The 23603-nt window shown below is 34.8% G+C and overlaps 1 long non-coding RNA gene across 1 annotated transcript; it reads left to right on the top strand.

Annotated features, from left to right (window-relative positions):
* Nucleotides 1–1039: 1039 nt before the first annotated feature.
* LOC129926153 (uncharacterized) lies at nucleotides 1040–14611 on the top strand. Its single transcript, XR_008777808.1, has 2 exons — nucleotides 1040–1426; nucleotides 14331–14611. It is a non-coding gene; the product is annotated as an uncharacterized LOC129926153 (long non-coding RNA).
* The last annotated feature ends 8992 nt before the right edge of the window (nucleotides 14612–23603 follow it).

Raw genomic sequence — 23603 nt, forward strand, 5'->3', positions numbered from 1 at the left:
TCATCCTTTTTATTATTAAAAGACCCTCTCCCACCCACTAACATTTCCCAGTCATTTCATTTTGTATGACAAAACTGTTGCTTCTTGTACACGTTTAGTTCTCACTTTTTCTATTCACCGATCAAGTTAACATTTTGCACAATTATTCAATGTCTGCGACAAGTTAAACAAGGTGTGGAAACACAAACTCAAAATCGGCCCCCGAAGTGGTCTACCTAGAATCTTCCCCAGGATTCGAACACGGGACTTCCGGTTCCAAGTGCTTAACCCCTCAGCCACGGCATCTCCATATATTCATATAGCCTACACTTATATTTTTTAAAATAATAATTATTAACCTTGTTCATACATTTAAATTTAATAACATGTTACATGTAATAAAAAGAAACCAAAAAAGATTTATTTTTTCTTACAAAATTATATAAATTGGCAACACGAAAAAAAAAATTCTTGAACTACTTTGGGTAGTGAGCTAGCTAGAAATGACATGACAGACTTCAACAAGACTTTCCCCTTGCAAAAAAAAAATAAAAAATTAATATCTCCATTGCCATTTTTTTTTTAAAGTGGTGAATTTTTAAAAAAAATCTGCTTGCATATATAACTTTAAAAAATAGATGGCTCACTTTCAGAAAAGTCAAAAGTAGCCGTTGCATCTGAACTTTGAATGATCTAAAATATCATGATGTCCGATTTTGATTTTCTCTTCTAGTTTCTGAGAGCTAAACGGAACGGACGGACGGACGGACAAACCACACAAAACTAATAGCGTCTTTTCCCTATTCGGGGGCCGCAAAATATTAAAACAATTAATGAATACTTTAGTTGTAATTAATACATTTTTCTTTGTATAGAAAAGGGAAAGATAAACCGTGCAACATTAAGTGATTTGCCAGCAATTGGACGGCCATCTCCCTTATTTAAATATAAGCTTTCCTTTTTTAAAAAAAAGTATTTTTTTATATTTTGCTTGTTGTAAATGTTAACTTGTAACAGTCTTCGTATTTCAGCAATAAAACATTGATAAGAGACAACTGGTTTGTTTCACATTCTGTAGAGAGGCAGCTGCCCGGACTCGCTAACCAACACACACACACACATATACATACATACATATACATACATACATATATATGTAGCTGTAACTCTGCCTTACTCCAGTGCTTGTGGTACCTACGAGCGCACTATTGAACCAGAACAGGGAGACGCTGTAGTAGAGGAAAGAACTGTGTATCACGTGATTGTGAAAATTCCGAATGGTTGAAAACCAAAGAGCCGCCTTTTGTGCTGCCCGAAGACTGTAGTGAGGACCTGGAGCGAAGCGGGGAAGGCTGTCGTTGGTCCGTATTCAGGTTGCTGATGGAAGGACAGGTAGAATTAGTAAAAAGACTCTTTGAATGCAGAAGGCTGTTATGTGTTAGTCCTGGTAAATAAACACACTTATTTATTTACTGTAGAACTTCGTTGAGTTGCCTACCTTAGATTTACAACAATATATATATATATATATATATATATATATATATATATATATATATATATATATATATATATATATATATATATATATATATATATATATATATAATATTATATAGGCCTATGTATATATTATATATATATATATATATATATATATATATATATATATATATATATATATATATATATATATATATATATATATATATATATATATATATATATTGTTATAACCCTGCCATGCACACCGCCACCCAAGATAGTGCAGAAGGTGCGCACTATTAGTGACCAGACTAGGAAGGATGTTGACATTTGGGAAGAAGAGAACGATTTCAGCCCAAGTCTAGAGCCGAAGTGAAAAGACTGTGCTAGAGATGGATGTTGTTATGATGTATTTGTGATGTTCTGTGAATAAACATCCCTGCTTCCTTGATTTGCCTCCCTTAAGTTATTACAATATATATATATATACAGGACAGCCGCTACCTATTGTACAATGTGTGCATTGCACGCAGGCGGCTGAATGTTAGGGGCGGCCAAATCACCATTCCAATGTTACCTTTTTTTTTAAAAAAATTCTAGTTTAATACAAAAAAAAAACATTACTAAAATATTTTAAAATTTCACAGAAATTCTAATAATTCCAATATCCTTAAAATAAATATTTAAAAAAAGAAAATGACATGCGTACATAAGAAGCTATTTTGGAAACATTTAATAAGAAAAATGGAGTGGCGCTCGAGGAATTCCCCAAGGGTTGTTCCATAAGCGCCTTCATATTTCTGATTGAATTTTCGCGGGTTATCTGTTATATAGATTTGTTTCGGATGACGCTTACAAAAGCACATCAGTCAAAACATTTTTTTTCTTCTTTGTAGGCCTATCTACTTACTACATATAAATGTTTTTGTTTAATCAATACCCCGCGCTGTGAGTAGATCTTGTAATTAAAAATTTAAGGTTAAAAACATTTTCACTTTTATGTTACATGGATGTAGAATATTTTTTGGTCATCATAGATGTAGATCTAACCTAACGACCGACCAACAATAAAGGGGGGGGGGGGCGGCGAAAAAAAATGTTTATTTTCATTGTAGTTTTGAAACCGTGTCTGATTATGATCAATGTTTACTAATTAAAATATCTGAAGTAAAAGACTTTGTTTCGACTTTTAATAAGACCTTGTCAAATGTAGACCGTTTTCGCGAGAGACATATGCATCAATATGAGTTAAAACTTTTTGAAGAAAACATTTCAAAACATCACCGCTAGTGTATTTCTTCTGGATTTTCCTGAGATTGGTCGAATTTCTACCGACTATTGCACTTCATTTATAGGACGATTTGTGTGTGTGCTTGTGAAGAAGATTATCTTAAAAAAGATCACGCCCATTACAGACGGTGACCGGTCACTTCATCCCCGGTCACTTCATCCCCGGTCATTTCATCCCCGGTCACTTCATCCCCGGTCACTTCATCCCCGGTCATTTCATCACCTGGTCACTTCATCCCCTGGTCACTTCATCCCCCGGTCACTTCATCCCCGGTCATTTCATCCCCAATTAAATATTTTATATATAAATATGATAATGTAAAATGCTTTTTGACATTTTATGACTTGTTACTAATGCGTTTATAGTGTTTCCTGTTCCACTTTGTTTTCTTAATGAGAAATCTTATATTATATTGTAAATCTGGGTGTGTACTTAGCTATAGCGCTCTTTCTTGAAAATGGGCGCGTCTTTTTTAGCCTTGAAATAAGGTTTTATTTTTTTCTAATAAAGGCTGAGTTCACCCATCCTCGTGATATCATGTCGCCTGTATAAGTTTTGCTTTAATTCCTTTTAAACATTAACGTGTTACAATTTTGTCATTTAAATAAAAATGAATACATTAAATATTGCTCATTTCATAATTTTTAAAATTATAATTTGTTAGATAAAAATGATCAGATGATGAAAATATCAGGGGATGAAATGACCGGGGATGAAGTGACCAGGGGATGAAATGACCGGGGATGAAGTGACAGGGGGATGAAGTGACCAGGGGATGAAGTGACCAGGGGATGAAATGACCGGGGATGAAGTGACCGGGGATGAAGTGACCGGGGATGAAGTGACCGGGAACCTTCATCATAGTACAAAAAAAATCTAGTAATAGTAGTAATAGCAATCTAATTTTGTAATAAAGAGGCAGCCCTAGTCAATAGTATTATTCGACATATATATATATATATATATATATATATATATATATATATATATATATATATATATACAGCACACGGACGTCTGTAATGGTTCCCGGTGCGTTCTAAAAACAAAACTCAGTAACATTGGCCTTTTTATATTCTTTCTTCTTATTACGAGAAAAAAAGCGTAAATGCTTGGAGAAAGAATTTCTGAAGCTAAAAAACACAGAATACGCTCAGCGCAGGGGCCCGGCCCCGAAATCAGACCGACTTGAAAGGAAACCCGTCTATTGTTTAATTCTATCTCCAGAAAGAACGCTTATAAATTAATTAGCAACACTATTTCCAAAAAAAAAAAAAAACAAAAAAAAAACGGGCTCGTTTTATATCGCTTCTCTCGGTCCCCAGCTTCTCAAGGGGGCTGGAACGCGAACATTTTTTCTGTAGGGGTCGCCACCCCCAAATATTTGAGAAACACTTCCTTAATATGTTTTATTTTATACTTAGAATTATTTATTTTATATCGATTCAAGAAAAATATACAGCGCTGAGTTGCTTCATTTTGAGCTAATGATGTGTTGGATAAATCCACCGTATGTCAGATGGTTGTGGATACAATGCACATCTGTTCAAAATACAATCCAGATAATCTGTAAATATGTAAAAATAAAATCATTCTCTTGAAAAGAAAACAACAGATGCAACGCATTAAAGAATCCTTGATTTTGAAAAGTAGCCTAAGCAATCTTTGATAGTATTCTATTCTCGGCAGTGTCTCGTTTTGAAAGGATCCACAACTAGTTCATTGGAGACACACACACAAAATGATGTTGGTATCAATGGGCTATGTTGGACTAGTCCGTTTCGTTTCTTTGATTAAAAAGTTGAATGACAAATTGGGCAGGAAGTGGCTTTTTTCCTTATATATCTTTGCATTTTTCAGTTCTCTTTTTAAATTAAACTGACATTATTATGCTATATTGATGTGCTGGTGTGAATGTACACTTTGGTTTCTTATAGTTATAATGTTTTTTGTTTGGTGTAATGCACAAATTGTAAGACAAATTTCCTTACGGATAATAAAGATTATTATTATTATAATTTTAAGCAGGGCCAGTCTTAGGCCACTGCAACCTATGCGGTCGCATTGGGCCCCGCGCTTTCATAGGCCCCCGCGCTAATTCTAGTTGTAATTATTAAATTGCAAAATATATACGAAAAATTCCACGAAATCAGATTTATTAAAATCTCATCAAAATCTCCTCAAAATAGACAAAATGTTCATTTGTGGGTGTCATTCATTGCGGAAAACGCGCGATAAAAGAAATAAAGGCATTGTCATCTTTCATTAATAAAATGTAATAATCTGGCGAATTTTCACCTTAATCGGAAGTTCCAATACTTTATTTACTTATATAGCTCCTCCTTCGTGGTCGAAGATGAGCACATTTCTCATTTCCTATGGACTCCAAGATTTACTTATATAGTCACTGGCATATAAAATAATGTACCATAGGTTGCATGGTTCGTATAGCAAAGTTAATTTGATCGCAATATTGTACGTAGTAAAAAATGAATAAAATTCAAAGTCGAATTTATTTTCTAATACAACATCTTAATTTTCAATTATTATTATTATTCCCACCCAGACTAGAGGCCCCGCGCAATCTGTTCAGCATAGGGCCCCGCAATTGTTAGGACCGGCCCTTATTTTAAGTGTGCCTGTTAGTTGGGATCAAACCGATAGAGGCTATAAAAAGAAAAGACCTGAAACTAGCGCGTGAAACTACACATTTACAGTACTTTATTTGATGAGTATTTTACCCAAGATCTGTGTTGTTTTTTTAGGACTAGTATATTTCAAGTTCCCGGCATTTTCAGATACACAATTTCATACACAAAATAATTGTGGGAAAAAATTGTAGTGATTTTAAACTTTAAATGATTAGTTAAAAAGGTGTTACTCTAATCAATTTTGAATATTAGTTTGTTATGAATGTCACTGTCTATTTTGTGTCTGTTCTAGTTTCTTAAATGTTTCTTGCGTAAAGGGGTCGTGTTTTCTCCTAATGGGTATACCTGATTTCTCCAAGCAGCTTTGTAAAATATTGGTCCTAAATAATGCTATGTTTATAAACGAAAAATCGCATGGCTGCATTATGATGAATGTATGTGTTAGTTCAATATATTTTATATTACTAGGTAACTAAAAATAACTGTATAAATAGACGTAAGTTTCTTTTTTTTCTGTTAGACAAAGTCATATGGCAAATTTTTGTTTATATTCTTATTCTAAAAAGGAATAATAAATAGAATTATACAGTAAAAATAATCACCAATTTTTTAAAAATAGTTTTGAAAGTCTAACTGATAAGATTACAAAGAGAGTTTGTGTTTTTGCAAATGTACACAAGGTACACTATGTGTCAGTCCATCTCTTCTAATTGTTTAGAAATGAGTGTAAAAATGTAGGCTTCGATATTTTTAGCCTGAATTTAAGAAGTTACAAACTTCAAGCAACTAATATATTGCCTCTTCCATAAAACTTTGTATTTAAAAAATAAATTTATTCAATACTCGAGATCCTGCTTGTATACTTAGGCCCTATATGAATCGATCCGGCATCAATGTATTAAGTAGCAATAACCCCGCAAAATAACATTAAATGAAAGAAGATTGAGATATACATATATTTTTGTGACGGTACGCACCGGTACGGGGTACCGGCACCTTTTTTCAATGTCGGGAAAATTATTACTTTTCTTGTATTTCAACGTTAATTGTGAATTTATTGGTAGTTGAAAGTTAGGCAATCTATCACTGAGTATCGGCACCTATTTATTTTTTTACAAAAAAAGCACTTTATATATGTATACTTTGTATACAGCTTACTTTCAGCCGACATGCCGTATTATTAACAACACCTATATGTGAAAGTCTCAATAATCTAGAGTCTTAGACAGTCATTATTTTAGACTAGATTTATATATAGTGCTTTTTTTTTTTTTGTGACGCTACGCAACGGTACGGCGTATAGGCACTTTTTTACTTTTATTTTAACGTTAATTATAAATTTTTAGTAGTTAAAAGTTTGGCAATCCATCGCTGAGTACCGGCACCTAATCACTGAGTACCGGCACCTAATCACTGAGTACCGGCACCTATTTGTTTTTTACGCAAAAAAAGCACTGTCTATATATATACATGGACGCCCGCAGGGGGGTGCAAGGTCATGCACGTGCACCCCCCATGGATTTTGAGTAGCCACCTTCAAATCCATTAACTTCTAAGAAGCAACTGTGGAGCTTCCACTGAAGTACAGTTGTAATTATAAGCTATTGTATTAGACTTATAATAATAATAAGCTTTATTATTCTATTGGCCAGGTCTGCCTCTTTATTATTAGATTTAATATGGCCCACTTTTTTTTTTTTATTATGATGAATAGTGCGTTCTGAAAGAAAGCACATCAATATTAGCCTTTTTAAAAAATTCTCTCTTCTTACTAAGAGAAAAAGGATAGAATACGCTTTGCGCCGAGTCACGCCCGAAATTAAACCACTTGCCGACTTGAGCGAAAACCTTCCGCATCTTCAATTCTATCTCCATTAAGAAATTTTTACAACGCTTAAAATGTATGTAGGCAACATTATTTTGGAAAAGTATTGCCCATAGGCCTATTATATTTTGCAAAGTATTTGTTTTATGTAAAAATTCAAATGAAAGTGTTTTAACTAATAAATTGGATTAAACCTTATAACTTAATTTTGCTATTACATAATTTCATAACATCGAACCGAGCCGAACCCGAACTTTAGACCTGACCGGACCGAACCGAACCCGAACTATACTCGTCATCGAACCGAACCGAACTCGAACTTAAATCTGACCGAACCGAACCCGAACTTTAAAAGTTGGGTTCGAGTTCCATCTCTAATTCTTTCTCTGCTGGTGTAGTCTCTCCAATCATCCCACAGGACTAAGCCATCTTCTAATAATGTGTAGGACTGTGGTGGATTTAGGTGGAGTCTTTGCCATTGAAGTGTTAAAAAAATAATTCGCGGCATATTCTTTAACGTTTTACACAAAAAAATGTGTAAATGTTGAGTACTAGGTATGAAAGCAATAAATAAAAACTTTGGGGGACTTCATTTCTTTCTTTCTTCTTTATTACCTTCTATCTCATATTTCTTTCTTTCTTCCCTTCTTGTTATTTTCTTCTTTCTTTCTTTTCAAATCATATTCTAACACTGTGGCGTAGCAGTGTAATTTTTGGCCCGGGATCAAGAATATGATGGTGGGACCCCTTGACTTGATGGGTATAAGAAAAAAAAAAGCATGCATTAGCACGTTTAAAAGAAAGACATTCCTGGTACTACCTTTTACAAGTCAAAGTGTCACTCAGTTCAGTTCTGTTTCTTACAGACAAGAGTGTCCTGACCCTCAGAGCTGATAAGACTTCTTGAAAGTAGCCAGACGATGAGTACCGGGCGTTTCATATTCTTTTATTATTAATGGCAATGTCTTCGATTTCGAAGATTGTGGATGAAATTAGTAGTTCACAGTTGTGTTGTCTGTTTAGGTTTCCCCATGGTCCTTGCACAATGTAAGACTAAAATGAGAGGTAAATAATTGACTGGCAATTTTGTGGGAGGGGGGAGGAGTTGTTATGAACTCATTATTTGTTTCGTAAATAAGGGAAGTTTTGACTTGGAGACAATAAAGCGACTAGTAAAACTAGACTAGGATTGAGGAGAAATAATGAAATATCAACCGATGTAAACAGAATACTTTTGGACGGCTCTAGAGATAGAAGTCTTTTATGAACTTACAGATTTTGCTTGACGACACTTGACGTTCCCTTCGTTATTATTGAACTTCTTGTTCGACATTCGCTATCAGCGTCGACTAACTTATAGTGTTGTCCTTTCGCATGTGTTATTGGATTTCGTTATTTGAGTGTTACCTCCGTTTGCCTTATCTGCATAATACACAGCGTGGAAGCGCCTAACAGTACGATAAGATAAAGTACACGCATTTAAGGACCCTCTTTAGACCATTGGATGCTTGGGGCAGATGATGTAGAGCTCATCAAACAATGGTAGACGTTTAACATGAGGTCATCAATATATCCTTTATAGTTGGATGGACTCAATGGCGTCTCAAGGATCCCAGTGTTCAAAAACAGTCGTCATCAAGAGTCCGGCAACTGACCCTTCCTTTCGAAAGCCAAATGTATTACAACTCAGCCAGCACACCCTATCGATAAGATACATATATGGCTAATTTACCGTTGACATGCGTTTTAATTTCCCGTTCAGTAGGTCACTAGATTATTTATTTCTATGTAGAAAATGAATTAGTTTAGATTACTTATACATCTAAAAAAAATAGGTCATAATCGATGACGGCCTGTCGATGGAAAACAATCCTCAATCGGTCACTGCTGCTGGTTGTACGGAGTCACCTCGTCCTGACGTCTGCGATCAAATATTGACCTTTTTTTTTTCACATTCTCCTTTTGCGAATCGGAAATCGTTCGTGTGGACACAGGCTCAGTTTCTACTTGAAATCTTTCTCTAATGAGATAACTCGTGTTAGCGATATGAAACTTCGGAATTCAAGTATGCACCACATTGAGATTATTTCCCTTAAAAATTCAGTATATTAAAATTCGTATGAAATATTTTATTTTTTAGGTTTGTGCGGAAACTAAAAACAAGGAGCGTGTCTCTTTTTGTCTTTGTGTCTTTGCTTGAGGGAGGAGTCTCTAGCATAAAGTAGCACTCCCAGATTTAATTGTGATCCCAAAATAATCTACAACTATTCTCCTTTAGTATCTTGAAGACCAGAACCAAGGGTACAAGGAAAAATAGACTTAAGTCTAAAAAAAATACTCAAGATATTGTATGTATAAAAACGGATAGTAAGTTACATTATTTGAATGTATGATAGCATTTGTTTGACTTCCTTTGAAATACTTTCATTCCTTTATAACTGTAACAATCTTTTAGAACTGTAACAATCTTTTAGAAATGTAACTAATCTTTTTAGAAATGTAACTAATCTTTTTAGAAATGTAACTAATCTTTTATAACTGTAACAATCTTTTAGAAATGTAACTAATCTTTTAGAAATGTAACTAATCTTTTAGAAATGTAACTAATCTTTTAGAAATGTAACTAATCTTTTAGAAATGTAACTAATCTTTTTAGAAATGTAACTAATCTTTTAGAAATGTAACTAATCTTTTATAACTGTAACAATCTTTTAGAAATGTAACTAATCTTTTAGAAATGTAACTAATCTTTTATAACTGTAACAATCTTTTAGAAATGTAACTAATCTTTTAGAAATGTAACTAATCTTTTAGAAATGTAACTATCTTTTATAACAGTAACTATCTTTAGAACGGCGGACGATGGTGTGGGGTAATGTTCGAACCCTGGACCATCGAGCGCATACCACAGATCCGCTCTTTTTTTTTTAGCCCATATAAGTTACTTTAATGCTGTATATCACCTACCTTTTTAAATAAAGGCTTTAATCTTGCAACTCGGATAAATACACGGCTATATAGGTTTACCCAGAAACACTAGAACTTTGACCATAGTTGATCATACAACGATTCGTAGAGATAAATCCACAAAACTTCAACTATCAAGGAAAGAAGAAATTTAGTGTAAATATGGAAAAACCCAGTGACATCCAAAACACCTGTCGCCTTCCACTCCTAGAAAATAACTTCAACTACTCACAAAGCTTCTCTTGTCAAGTGGTATATGTATACAATTCACACCTATACTCCTGGTAATGTATAAACAGGAATGTAACTCTTTCATACCTAAATAACAACAAAGAAACAAAGCTTTTTGTCTCACCATACACGCTACAGACAGATGCAAGGCAGTACCGCAACTTTGGTACACATGAAAGCAATCGATGTAGGCTACATGGGGGGCCTTGGTAATTGAAGACCCTAAGCAAAATGAGTTTGGTGGCCCCAAAAGAAATAGAAAAAATAAAACATGAACAGCGAAAAATATTTGCACGCAATTTATTAAAAGCTTATCTGCTTGATCTTTATCTAAATCAACCAATAGCTGAAATACAAATAGCAATTTTCGTAGCTTTCAACTAGCGATCCATAAGCTTCTTAAATATATTCGTACATGTGCCAAAAACATTCAACAAAAATCTTCTTGTCATGCATTGATGAAAGCAAAGTCTCTAAGATATTGTGAAATAGAGACTGGGCGATATCTCGATGGAGATCACTGACTATTTAGACGTTCTTTCGTTATAAATGTACTTTCGTTATAAATGTACTTCAAGGATGATTCATGATCAGCTAAACTGTCACTGGAGATCTTATTTGAGAAAGAGAAATTTTCATAAATGGAGTTCACAGTGTATCCGGTGGGCAAATTACGGACGTATTTATAAATTACGTAACTGGATTTTTAAAAAAAACTAATGGTAGTACTGCGTAATCAAATTTCTAAACACTTTCCATTGCGGCACAAAGTAATTTGTATTATTTATTTGATCTGATCTTTCAATAGAGAACAAACCCTTTCAAAGGGTCGTATGTAATTCATTCGTCTTTGACGTTGTTTATTTTCTTTAGTAAACTTTCTTTTTGAGACCTTGCGATCAATGGAGTAAATAATGTTAAGGTTATCTGTTTCTATGGCCAACGGTTAACGAGCAGGGTGTCATGTGGCCAGCACAACGACCAACCACATTTACTTTCCCCAACTAAAGTCAGGTACCCATTAGAGTTGGGTGGACTGAGAGGCGCCCTAAAAATTCCGAAATTGAAAACCCAAGTCTTTGTTTATTTATTTCACAATTTCTTCCTAGTATCCCTCTGTTCTCTTGCTTACGTCTATCGCAGATTCCATTACATCGCCCCATCATTTATCCATTTTGTTTTCTAGTCTTGTTCTCTCTTATTGTATACTGACCTACTTTAGGGCTTGTTTGTTTTTTGTTGTTTTATTTGTTTGTTTATTTATTAATTTACATGCTTGACTTGCTTGACTTCATGTGCTTAAAGAATGTCGACCGCTTGCTAAAAATCAAAATGTGGACATACAATGAACAAAGCAAGCCAATTAGCAGATCTGACTTTCTTGGAAGGGTTTCAAAATAAAATTAATGACTTCTTCTTCTTCTTCTAGCCAGCTTTGTGCTGCTGAGCTGTCAGCTGTTTTGCAGACTGTGCCAAGGAAAATATTAATTAAATTAATACTCCCGCGTTTTTATTGTTTATAACCTTTAAGACTCGACAGGTCATAAGATGCTGTCTATGACGAAACTGAACGGTATTTCGAAACCAAAAATGTCATATTAAGAGTTACATAATAACTGGTATCATATCAAATCATATCGTATCAAATATCCTAGTTTATGAGAACTTATCTGGTTATCAAAGCTGACGATGACAATGGAATCTCCGATCGCGGGCCCCCCTCAGGCGCGGGGCCTGGGAATTAGCCCCCCCTTGCCACCCCCTAAGGCCGCTACTGCTGACCGTAACTACCTCAGACACGGTCCAACGGCAGCATTGCTACCCTTCATTAGAGAAAAAACAACACAGCTATAAACTATTAACAGTACTAAGATGGACATACCATGACCAGTAGAAAGACTGCAAGAGCACATTTTGATTTTATAGAAAAAAACAACACATCGTAACTGTTTTTTGTTTTGTTTTGTTTTTTAAGTGTAGAGCAAAAGCTTAACAATGTCTCAATGACGTCTTTTTATTTTTTACGTCTTAACTTACAGTGTTTAGGTTTACATCTAATATGTACACAATAGACTGTAAGTGTTTTAATTTACGCGTTTTTAAATTACGTGCTCTGATTTACTTGCCTTAATTTACTTGCTTTAATTTACATGTTTTAATTTACGTGTTTTAATTTACTTACTGTAATTTACATGTTTTAATTTACTTGTTTTAATTTACATGTTTTAATTTACTTGCTTTAATTTACATGTTTTAATTTACTTGCTTTAATTTGCATGTTTTAATTTACTTGTTTCAATGTACGTGTTTTAATTTACATGTTTTAATTTACGTGTTTTAATTTACGTGTTTTAATTTACTTGCTTTAATTTACATGTTTTAATTTACTTGCTTTAATTTACATGTTTTAATTTACGTGTTTTAATTTACGTGTTTTAATTTACGTGTTTTAATTTACGTGTTTTAATTTACGTGTTTTAATTTACGTGTTTTAATTTACTTGCTTTAATTTACATGTTTTAATTTACTTGCTTTAATTTACATGTTTTAATTTACTTGCTTTAATTTACATGTTTTAATTTACTTGCTTTAATTTACATGTTTTAATTTACGTGTTTTAATTTACGTGTTTTAATTTACTTGCTTTAATTTACATGTTTTAATTTACATGTTTTAATTTACGTGTTTTAATTTACGTGTTTTAATTTACGTGTTTTAATTTACATGTTTTAATTTACGTGTTTTAATTTACGTGTTTTAATTTACGTGTTTTAATTTACATGTTTTAATTTACATGTTTTAATTTACTTGTTTTAATTTACGTGTTTTAATTTACGTGTTTTAATTTACGTGTTTTAATTTACGTGTTTTAATTTACTTGCTTTAATTTACATGTTTTAATTTACGTGTTTTAATTTACGTGTTTTAATTTACGTGTTTTAATTTACTTGTTTTAATTTACGTGTTTTAATTTACGTGTTTTAATTTACTTGCTTTAATTTACATGTTTTAATTTACGTGTTTTAATTTACGTGTTTTAATTTACGTGTTTTAATTTACGTGTTTTAATTTACGTGTTTTAATTTACATGTTTTAATTTACGTGTTTTAATTTACGTGTTTTAATTTACGTGTTTTAATTTACATGTTTTAATTTACTTGTTTTAATTTACGTGTTTTAATTTACATGTTTTAATTTACGTGTTTAAATTGACGTGTTTTAATTTACTTGCTTTAATTTACATGTTTTAATTTACGTGTTTTAATTTACTTGCTTTAATTTACATGTTTTAATTTACGTGTTTTAATTTACTTGCTTTAATTTACGTGTTTTAATTTACGTGTTTTAATTTACGTGTTTTAATTTACGTGTTGTACTTAATGTGTTTGAACGTGTTTTTTTGTGTACATATAATTCGTCCATCCTGGTTCGATGATGACCACTTTTATCATCTAGAGGCCTGAGGGCTTTGCACTTTGGTTTTGTGCCTCCTCATGTGGCTGGTTTGTACACAATTTTTTTTCTCCCACTTCCCATTCATAGTCGATGACAATACAAGAATCAATAAAAGAAATTAATTAGTTAATCAGTTAATGGTAATTTATTTTATAAGGAAAAAATGGAGCTCATTCCTGCAGTATTGAAATATATGACAGTCATTTTGTGGTTCTATCCCTTAGCTTAGCTTTGTTTATAATAAAGATGTTTTTAAGATTCTGCTAGTTTTAATTTTCTTTTTGAGTTTACGTGATTAAGTGGTTGTAATCCAGGATTACAGAGAGAAATGCAGATACACAGTCGACAAATCTTCCATTGTGCCCCAACGACCCACCAAACTAAGGGATAGGGAAGGGCAAAGGTTAGGGTAAATCCAGGATTAACTTCCTTTTTTTTTTTTCAGACTACTTCAAACAGCCAAGACTACGTGTAGGTCCAACTATATACAATTTCTAAAGCTTGATATAACAGGCAGTTTATTTTGATCACTATAGGATCTGAAGTTTCTCAATCCAACGCAGCTGTCAATGTGATGTAGGTGTGTGAGTTGGGCTGTGACCTCTTTCTATTTGTTTCTTTTCCCGTATTGTTATTGCAGTTTGTGCTGAGGTGAACAATGGTAGAGTTCAACCCAACTGACATTTCTTTGAACCATTAAAAAAAATCGTATCTTATATTATCTTATCTTTATGTGTATTGTGTTATCTTCATTGCGTTTATGTGTAATGTATTTTATCTTTATTTGATTTTTTTTCTAACGCTATTTCGTTTTGTAGTATTGTGGAATACTTGACTTTACAGCAGACATACACGGGGGCGGACGGCTCAATGGGCATTCGAGCCAAAGTCCGATGGGCGAGTACTCTAATACGAAGGTGGGCCACCGAAAGGATCGTTTGCTACACTTTAGGTTCAATCCAAGATTAAGGCACAATCCTTGTTATATATGCTAGGACAAATTTGTACGAATGCTCCTTCTTCCCTAGCGCTATTAGGGCATGGAATGGGTTGCCTGAGTCAGCCAGGAAAACCAGTCACTTGGCAGAATATTATAAGACATTGATTAACATTCATGACTATATTGACCTAGGAACACGCGTAGGACGCAATCATCTTCTTTTTTAAATTAACGTCTGTATTTCATAAGATAAGATAATCTTTTTAGGGCCTAAACACAAAGAGATTAAAAAACAACATATGGTCTATATTTTTTAAAGAAATATAGAGTTCACTGTATGCAGGCGTACAGTTATCGATACATTATTAAACTTAACATAATGATTTTGAGGTAAGTAGGTTATAATTAGACGCCCATCATACGTTGTACAATTTATGGGCTGGATTATGTATCTATTGTTGTAACTGAACTGTGATGCTGGTAAGTGTGGCCCTACGGGTAACCAACCGACACATGTGACACAGGCCTGTGTACTTAAAAAAAGGACTGATGTAAACATTCTCCGTGTAGGTCCACGGTGTTTTGGTTATCTGACTATGAACCACTGGCGGATCCAGGGGGGGGGGGCGATAGGGGCGATCGCCCGCCCCCCACTCGGCCGACTCGGGGGTGGGTGGGGGATGGACGAATTTTAGTAAAGAAATCAAACAATTTGTATATGAATTTATTACTTATGTTAATAATATATACTAATTATTTATAGTTCAACCTATTTTTAGATTATTTCGCCCCCCCTCTCTAGTATGTTGGCCGATATGGTGTGGTCGGGAGGGGACGGTGGCATCAATCCCGCCCCCCCCATAAATTTTCGAGTGGGGGGGCGTTCTAATTTACTTGTAGAAATCACAGCTTGCTAACAGAATTAAATATCTATATGATTAAAACGTATTATTGGTATTTTAACCGATCTTTATATTATGTAGTTCCCCTGTTAGCCTATCGGGTGGGAGTGGGGGCGAATACCTCTACTGCCCTTCCCACCTAAACCCTTTGAGGGGGGGGGGTCCTACTTTTATGGAGAAATCAAAGTTTGTGAACAAAATTAGTTGAATTAATATATAAATTTTATATTATGTCGCTCCCATTCTGGCATTTTGGCCGATTCGGTGGGGTGGGGCGATTGCATGTACTGCCCTCCCCACTCTAGCCCTCTGAGTGTGTGGGGGGGGGGTGGCCCTATTTCTATTTAGAAATCATAGTTTGTGAACAAAATTAGTTGAATATCTTTATAATATAAACTACGTATTGATATGTGAATCCACTGTATATTATATCGCACCATACTCTAATCTCAAATTTTATGATTAGTAAATATATAATGAAAAATGGTTGTACCAGGTGGGAGGGGCGATACATGCAATCACCTTCCCCCCATCGGACAAACCAATACTTTTTTCTTTTTGTATTATAGTTAAGAAATTACAAAATAAAAAAAAAATCTGTCAATGATATAATTTATATATGCTATCAATTAAATTCCTATATCGAGTCGCCCCAGGCCTATTCTTTAGTGCCAAATGCAATCATTAGCACAAATTATTTAAAAAAAGCGAGGATTAATCATTTTCACTCTACCGCCCCTCCCATTTCCAGACAGAGTTTATGTAATTTCACATGAATTTATCATAATTATTTTAAGAAAGACTTTGCTTTGGAAAAGTTATAATTTAAACGAAATTTTTCAGTATAAGAGTCACGATTGAGATGAGTTCTAAACCCAGATAATCTTTTCCTAGTCGCTTTTTTCCAACCTTTACTCAATCTGATATTTTTCTAGTTAAAAAAAATTTGGGACTAAAACTCACAATTTATGCATGAATTTTATTGAATATTATTTATCAAATAATTTTTTTTCGGCGGCTATTCTCAAAGCCTTTTCAAGGAACAAATCAGTTTTATTTGCAATGTATTAAGGGCCTATAAATTCATATTAGAATACTTTTCAAGATTATTCAAAAGGTCCTTTATTATAGGATGAATAATGAGCTTTAGGTCAGGAGAATTCGTTTCTTCAGTGAAGAATGCAAGAAAACGCTTTTGGCTTCACCCCGAACCTCACTGATGAATAACAACATGTTGATGTCAGAATGCGTTTCTGCAGTGAAGAATGCAAGAAAACGCTTTTGGCGTCGGAGCTTCCAGCGCTCCCCCAGACCTCCAAGCTTGCAAGAGAAAGGCCTCAACATGACTGTTTTTTGGTTGTTGTTTTTTTCTCCGAAGGTTGAGAAGCACTGCTCTATGTTATTATCATATATATATATATATATATATATATATATATGTATGCACGTTTATGCATAGGGTTAGGGTTTACTGGGCGTTAGGGTTTTGGAAAAAAATCGCCCCCACCCCACTCCAAAGTTCTGGATCCGCTAGTACTATGAACTATGTAAAAAAAAAAAGTTCTCCTTTCAGACCTTGTGGTCTATAGGGTAGATGATGTAAAGGTCATCTGTTTCTGTGGCCTACGGTTAACAAGGGTGTCATGTGACCAGTACGAAACATTAAGTGATCCAAAATCTCTACGTTATAGGGTAAACATGCACTTTATAAAAAAGTAAAATTGCTCATTTTTTCCTAAGAGACATAAAAACATTGCATTTGTATTCTAAAGAAGCGTTTCCGTGGGGCATCTCTGTTACGCCGACCACCTTTCAGCTCACTAAAAAAGATTGCCTTCGGCATATGTTTGTCCGTTGTAGGTATCTAGTGCCCTGCTCAGCGTGACTGTAGGACTATAAGAAGTTAATACCGCCGACCACCTTTCAGCTCACTAAAAAGGATTGCCTTCGGCATATGTTTGTCCGTTGTAGGTATCTAGTGCCCTGCTCAGCGTGACTGTAGGACTATAAGAAGTTAATACCGACCACCTTTCAGCTCACTAAAAAAGATTGCCTTCGGCATATGTTTGTCCGTTGTAGGCATCTAGTGCCCTGCTCAGCGTGACTGTAGGACTATAAGAAGTTAATACCGTAAATCCATGATGGTGTGCAAATATCTTTGGTGAAAGCGTTCCATGAGCTCAACAATAAGTTTTAAAATAATGATGTAGGGGAGAGAACCAAAGTAGGTTTAAGACTATAAGGCAGTCTGATAGCCAAGTGAAGAATTGTTCATCTTTTTAATTTTTAAGATTGAAGAAGCCAGTAATTGTGTTTCTATTTCTAGGATATTTTTTTTACAGTTTTAAGTTATTCCAAAAGTAAGTACAGGTTCTGGAAAGAAAATAATTGTTACGAACTTCCGTTTGTTGTTTCTACCTATGTGTATTATAGCCCAAACATCCGGTAGACAACTAAACCTTTGTAGGAGTAGTTATCTTATTAATAAAACTTCATATTACTTGAATACCTTCCTGGTGAACAATACTAAATATAACTTTGTTTATAATATAAATACAGTACAGGTTTTGTAACATCAAATAAATGTAGTAGACTTTAGTAATAATATTTCATGACAAAATCTAACTCTCTGGCCCACTGCAATAACACAACCTTTCTGAAGTTGTCTCCCCTAACTAAGACCAAGTGACGACAATGTCATCTATGTTGCATGTGCATCATTCATAAACAATCACCAACCTCCTCCCACCGTCACCAATAAAACACACACACACACACACACAATTTATAACACCTTCGTTCCGCCCCCCCCCCTTTTTTTTTCAATAAATATTTTTTTAATCAAATAATCGTTTTGTAATAAATTTCAGCCTTATCAGTTGTTATATTTTTCTGTAGTGTTATAAATCTACCTGTTTTTCACTTTAAAACAAAAACAATATATCCTGGTGTTATCAACAGGCTACCGAATGAGTGATTTAGCTAGTACAATAGCACACACAGACAAACATATATCAAGTCACTCCTCCCCGTAATTGTAAATAAAATAAATGAGAAATGGACGAGCTCTCATCCAAATCACAAGAAAGATGACGCTTACTATAAGCTATCCCGACAAGACCAACGTCTAATCTTTCGAATTAGGACCGGACACAACAGAATGCGACAACACATGTACCGGAAGCTCAAAATTGGAACCAGTGAAATCTGCCCATGTGGAGTGTCACCAGAGAATGCAGACCACGTCCTCCAAAACTGTTCTCTTTACCAAGAGGCCCGCATAAGACATTGGCCCCAAATCACCCCAATAGAAAGGAAACTATATGGAGAGCTCCCTGATTTGGAAACCACTGCGCAATTCATCTCATGAATTGGTCTACTCATCTGAACACTCCAACATAACAATGAGAACGAAGAAGAAGAAGAAGAAGACTCCTCCCCGCCTCCCGTTGCTTTTAAATAAAATATTTTCAATCAAGTATTTTTATACAAGTGGCCACAACCCTCTTTGGAATACTCTTTTCAATGATAATCCACCACGCATTTGACATTCCAGATTTGATGGCAAACTTCTAAATATAGCTAGACTGAGGGCCAAAACTAAAACCAGAACCATCCTCATAAGAGATATGCTCTTCGCGGACGACGCAGCGGTAGTGGCACACTCACAAGAAGAGTTTTAGTCACTAATGTCCTGCCTCTCAAAAGGCTTGCAAAGAGTATGACCTAACCATTAGCACAAAGAAAACTAATATTATGGGACCACCTGCTACAGCACGACCATCGATCCTCATTGACGACAAGCTAATTGCCGTAAACGAATTTTGCTACCTTGGGTCTACTATTCAAGATGACCTGTCACTAGAAGAGGAGATAAAAAAAAAAGTCGCTATATCTAACTACTATTCAACTACTATTCAAAACACAGCCTACTTCTAACATAACGCCATGTTGGTCTCTTGTTCGCCTAAGTCTACTACGTCATTAGTCTGTCTTACTACGTCATTACTTTTACCGTCGCTAAAACTATACACAATATATTTAACTAACAAAACTAACCTACTCTCTAAACTAGTACATTACAGATCCTTGCGAGAACGGGCCTTCTTAGCATCTTTACTGTCCTCAGGCAACGCCGCCTGCGCTGGCTCGGACATGTTCACCGGATGGAAGACAATCGCATCCCAAAAATCATTCTGTACGGACAACTTGCGTCTGGCTCAAGAAAAACTAGTCACCCCCACCTCCGTTACGTTGATGTGATAAAAAGGGATTTAAAATCAGTGCACATTGATACTGACCATTGGGAAGACATAGCTTTAGACCGCACTAGTTGGAAAGAGACGGTGACCAAGAAAGCTATGGACAGCGAGAAAACATGGGCCTCAATTCTTGAAGCAAAGCGTGCCACACGAAAAATGGCCAGCTCCTCTACCACCAAAGCGAAAGCCACCTTAACATGCAATCTATGTGGATGGGAGTGTCTCTCCAAAATAGGGCTCCACAGCCATATGAAAAAGTGTTCGAGATGAACCATAGTCGTTTCACGACTGAAGGAGGCCAATGATGATGATGTACTTTGTTTATGATTTAGATGCGTGGTGGCTGAGTAAAAAGCACTTAGTTTCCAAACCGAAAGGTCTCAACTTCGACTCCCGAGAAAGACAAAGATTTCGAATTTTACATTTTTGTAATGAACATCACGTTAGAGTCTCTGTTCTTTTTTTTCCTCTCTGTGTTGGCCTTATATCTATTTCACCGTTGTGTTGATACTGTGGGTTTTGGTATCAGGGCCGGTCTTAGGCCACAGCAACCTATGCGGCAGCAGTGGGTTTCGCACTTTCATAGGCCCGCACTAATTCTAGATGTAAATTATTAAATTAAACAATGTTAACTTATCATTAAAGGGTTCCTGGAATTTACCTGAAATAGCAAAATATGCAAAAGAGTCATAAAAATCTCCTGAAATTATTAAAATCTTAAAACTCATGCAAAGCTCCTTAAAAATAGACACTATTGTCATTTCGGGGTATTATTCAATATGGAAAACTCCAATCCTACTCGCGATAAAAAAAAACACGACATTGTCAGTTTTCATTTAATACAAATGTAATAATAAGGCGAATTTTAACCATTCAAATATAGATCTAAATCTATCTCGACCTCTTAAAAAACAAAACAAAAGCGATAATTTGCAAGTCGATAGTCGATAGTAAATCTAAAAGACAGATCTGAATGTTGGGGAAATTACTTATCTACTGTAGATGGCTCGAAAAGTTAATTTGACAGCGATTTGGTACTTTGTAAGGAATGAATAAACTGCGAAGACGAATTTAGTTTCTAATACAAAATCTTAATTTTCACTTATCCTTATCCCTATCCAAACTGGGCCCCGCGCTATTCGTTTCGCATAGGGCCCCGCAATCTGTAGGATCGGCCCAGTTTGGTATTACCCTGGACATTGTTGTCGGCATCTTTGTCAGTCTTGTTGGTCGGAAGTTAATGACAGTCTTGGAATGCTACTACCAAGATAGATGTTCATTGACAGTTTCTACAGCAGGCTACCTGTCACAGAGAAGAATCTTTGGCATAAGTTATGAAACTATGATGTTGTAGCCATTATCACAACTTTGTCAATGTTGTTAAGCAACATAATGTAAAATACCGTACTTACTTTATTTATTTAAGTAATTACTTAGAATTATGGGCGTAACCAGGATTTTTTTTCGGGGGGGGGGGGATTTTCTCACCCCCAGCGCGGGGCGGAGCCCCACCGCCATGCACTATTTCTGATATTGAAAGCCAAAAAAATGCATATTCTGTGGTATCTACAGTGCATTTTAATGCTATTAAAAAGGTTTATTTCAAAAACCTAATGTGCTATTCTTACTGACTATGACTCTTCCGTGTAATTCATTTTGTCGGAGAACATGTCCCGGAAACCTCATGCGACGCTCTGTCACAATCTTACTAACGGGTCGACTCCCAGTTCGGCATAGGATTTTCTTGATTTAGACCCGATCTCTATAATTGACTCCTAAAATCTGTCTTAGAGATCTTTGTTGAGCCACATTTAGTGTTTTTCAATTTCGGCAGATTACTATTCACTGCACTTTATTAATTGAGCCCCGCCACTGGTAGAAATATTTAACCTCTCTTAAACACGCTCTTGGAATTAAGTGATTATAGTTTGCTTTCGATTTAATATCAAAGAGGAAGTTTTATCGTCAAAATCATCTGTTGGGGGTTTTAAACTAAAAAATTTCTGGAGTTATGTTGTTTTTTTAAATTCAAAACCCCATTTAGCAACGGTTATATAATTTAGTAACTGTAGTTTGCTTTAGAATAATATTGAGGATAGAGGTTTTCTACCTCAAAACGTTCTGTAGGGGGATTTTAAACTCAAAACCATCTGGAGGGGTTTTAAACTTTAAAAAAAGCCATCTGTAGGAGAGAGATTTAAACTCAAAACCCCCAATTGTCTTGGCTATTCTGAAATAATTTTAGTGTGTAATTTGCTTTTTTTTATATTGAAGAGGTATTTTTTTTAGCATCAAACCACTCTGAAGGGGGATTTAAATCAAAACTCCTTTTGACAACGCTCATAGATTTCTGGGTGTGTATTTTCTTTTTTTTTATTGAAGATGTAATTTTTAGCTTCACTCCACTTTAACTCCACTGGAGGGCAATTTAAACTCAAAACACCTCTGAATATACCCATAACATGTTGAGTGTATAATTTGCTTTGTTTTTAATATTAAAGATGTATTTTTTACCTTCAAACCCCGATTAAGGGAGGTTTAAACTCAAAACTGAGTCAAAACCCATTAGCTACGTTCATAACATTTTGAGTGCGTAATTTGCGTTTTTTTATACCGGGTATTGAAGTGGTATTTTTTAGCTTCAAACACTATTGAAGAGGGGGTGGGGGTTAACTCAAAACCCCTTTGGCTACGCTCATAGAATTTTGATTGAGTAATTTTCTTTTTTCATATTGAAGAGGGGGTTTATTATAAATTTTGGAGGGAGTTTAAAAATCAAAATCTTCATTAACTGTGCTCGTGAAATTTGGTGGGGTATTTTTTTTTGTTTTGTTTTATAGAAGAGGGGAATTTAAATGCGAAAACCCCTGGTAGGGGTTTTTTTTAACTCAAACCCCCTGGTAGGGGGTTTTAAACTCGAACACCCCTGGTATGGGGTTTTAAACTCAAAATCCCCATTGACAGGGGTTTTAAACTAAAAAACCCCTGGTAGGGGGTTTTAAACTCAAAACCTCCTTTGCTGTGCTGGGGCAAGTGACAGTTTAGTATTAAAATCTCACCTAAAATAAACAAAATCAAAGCAAAAAATCAGTCACTAAATACCGTTAGGGGGGTTTGAACCCCAAGAACCCCCCCTGGCTACGCCCATGCTTAGAATGAACTTATGACTTATCATCTTCACATTTATTTCTGATTACTTATCATTTACATCATTCATTTCCATACCACTGTATAAATATTGTATTAAATTCATATTTTATTTTAAACCATCCTACACATTGTTTATTAATTTATATACAACTGAGTATGTATGGTGTGTCTGTTAGGCTGAACTTCGGGACTAATATATTTCTAAAGCAAAAAGAAAACATAATAATTTTTCAATACACATTTGCAAGCAAAATTATAAGCCGAGTTAACTTACCTAGACATTGAAAATATCTAATAATACATAATTAAAGTCCTGACAGTAAGTAAGATTGTTGAATATAAGAAAGATTGTTAGATATAAGAAAGATTTTTAGATATGAGATAGATTGTTGTATATAATAAAGATTGTTGGATGTAAGATAGATTGTTGGGTATAAGATAGATTGTAGCATATAAGTTAGATT

Source organism: Biomphalaria glabrata, chromosome 5 (assembly GCF_947242115.1).
Source record: "Biomphalaria glabrata chromosome 5, xgBioGlab47.1, whole genome shotgun sequence".
Taxonomy (NCBI): Eukaryota; Metazoa; Mollusca; class Gastropoda; family Planorbidae; genus Biomphalaria; species Biomphalaria glabrata.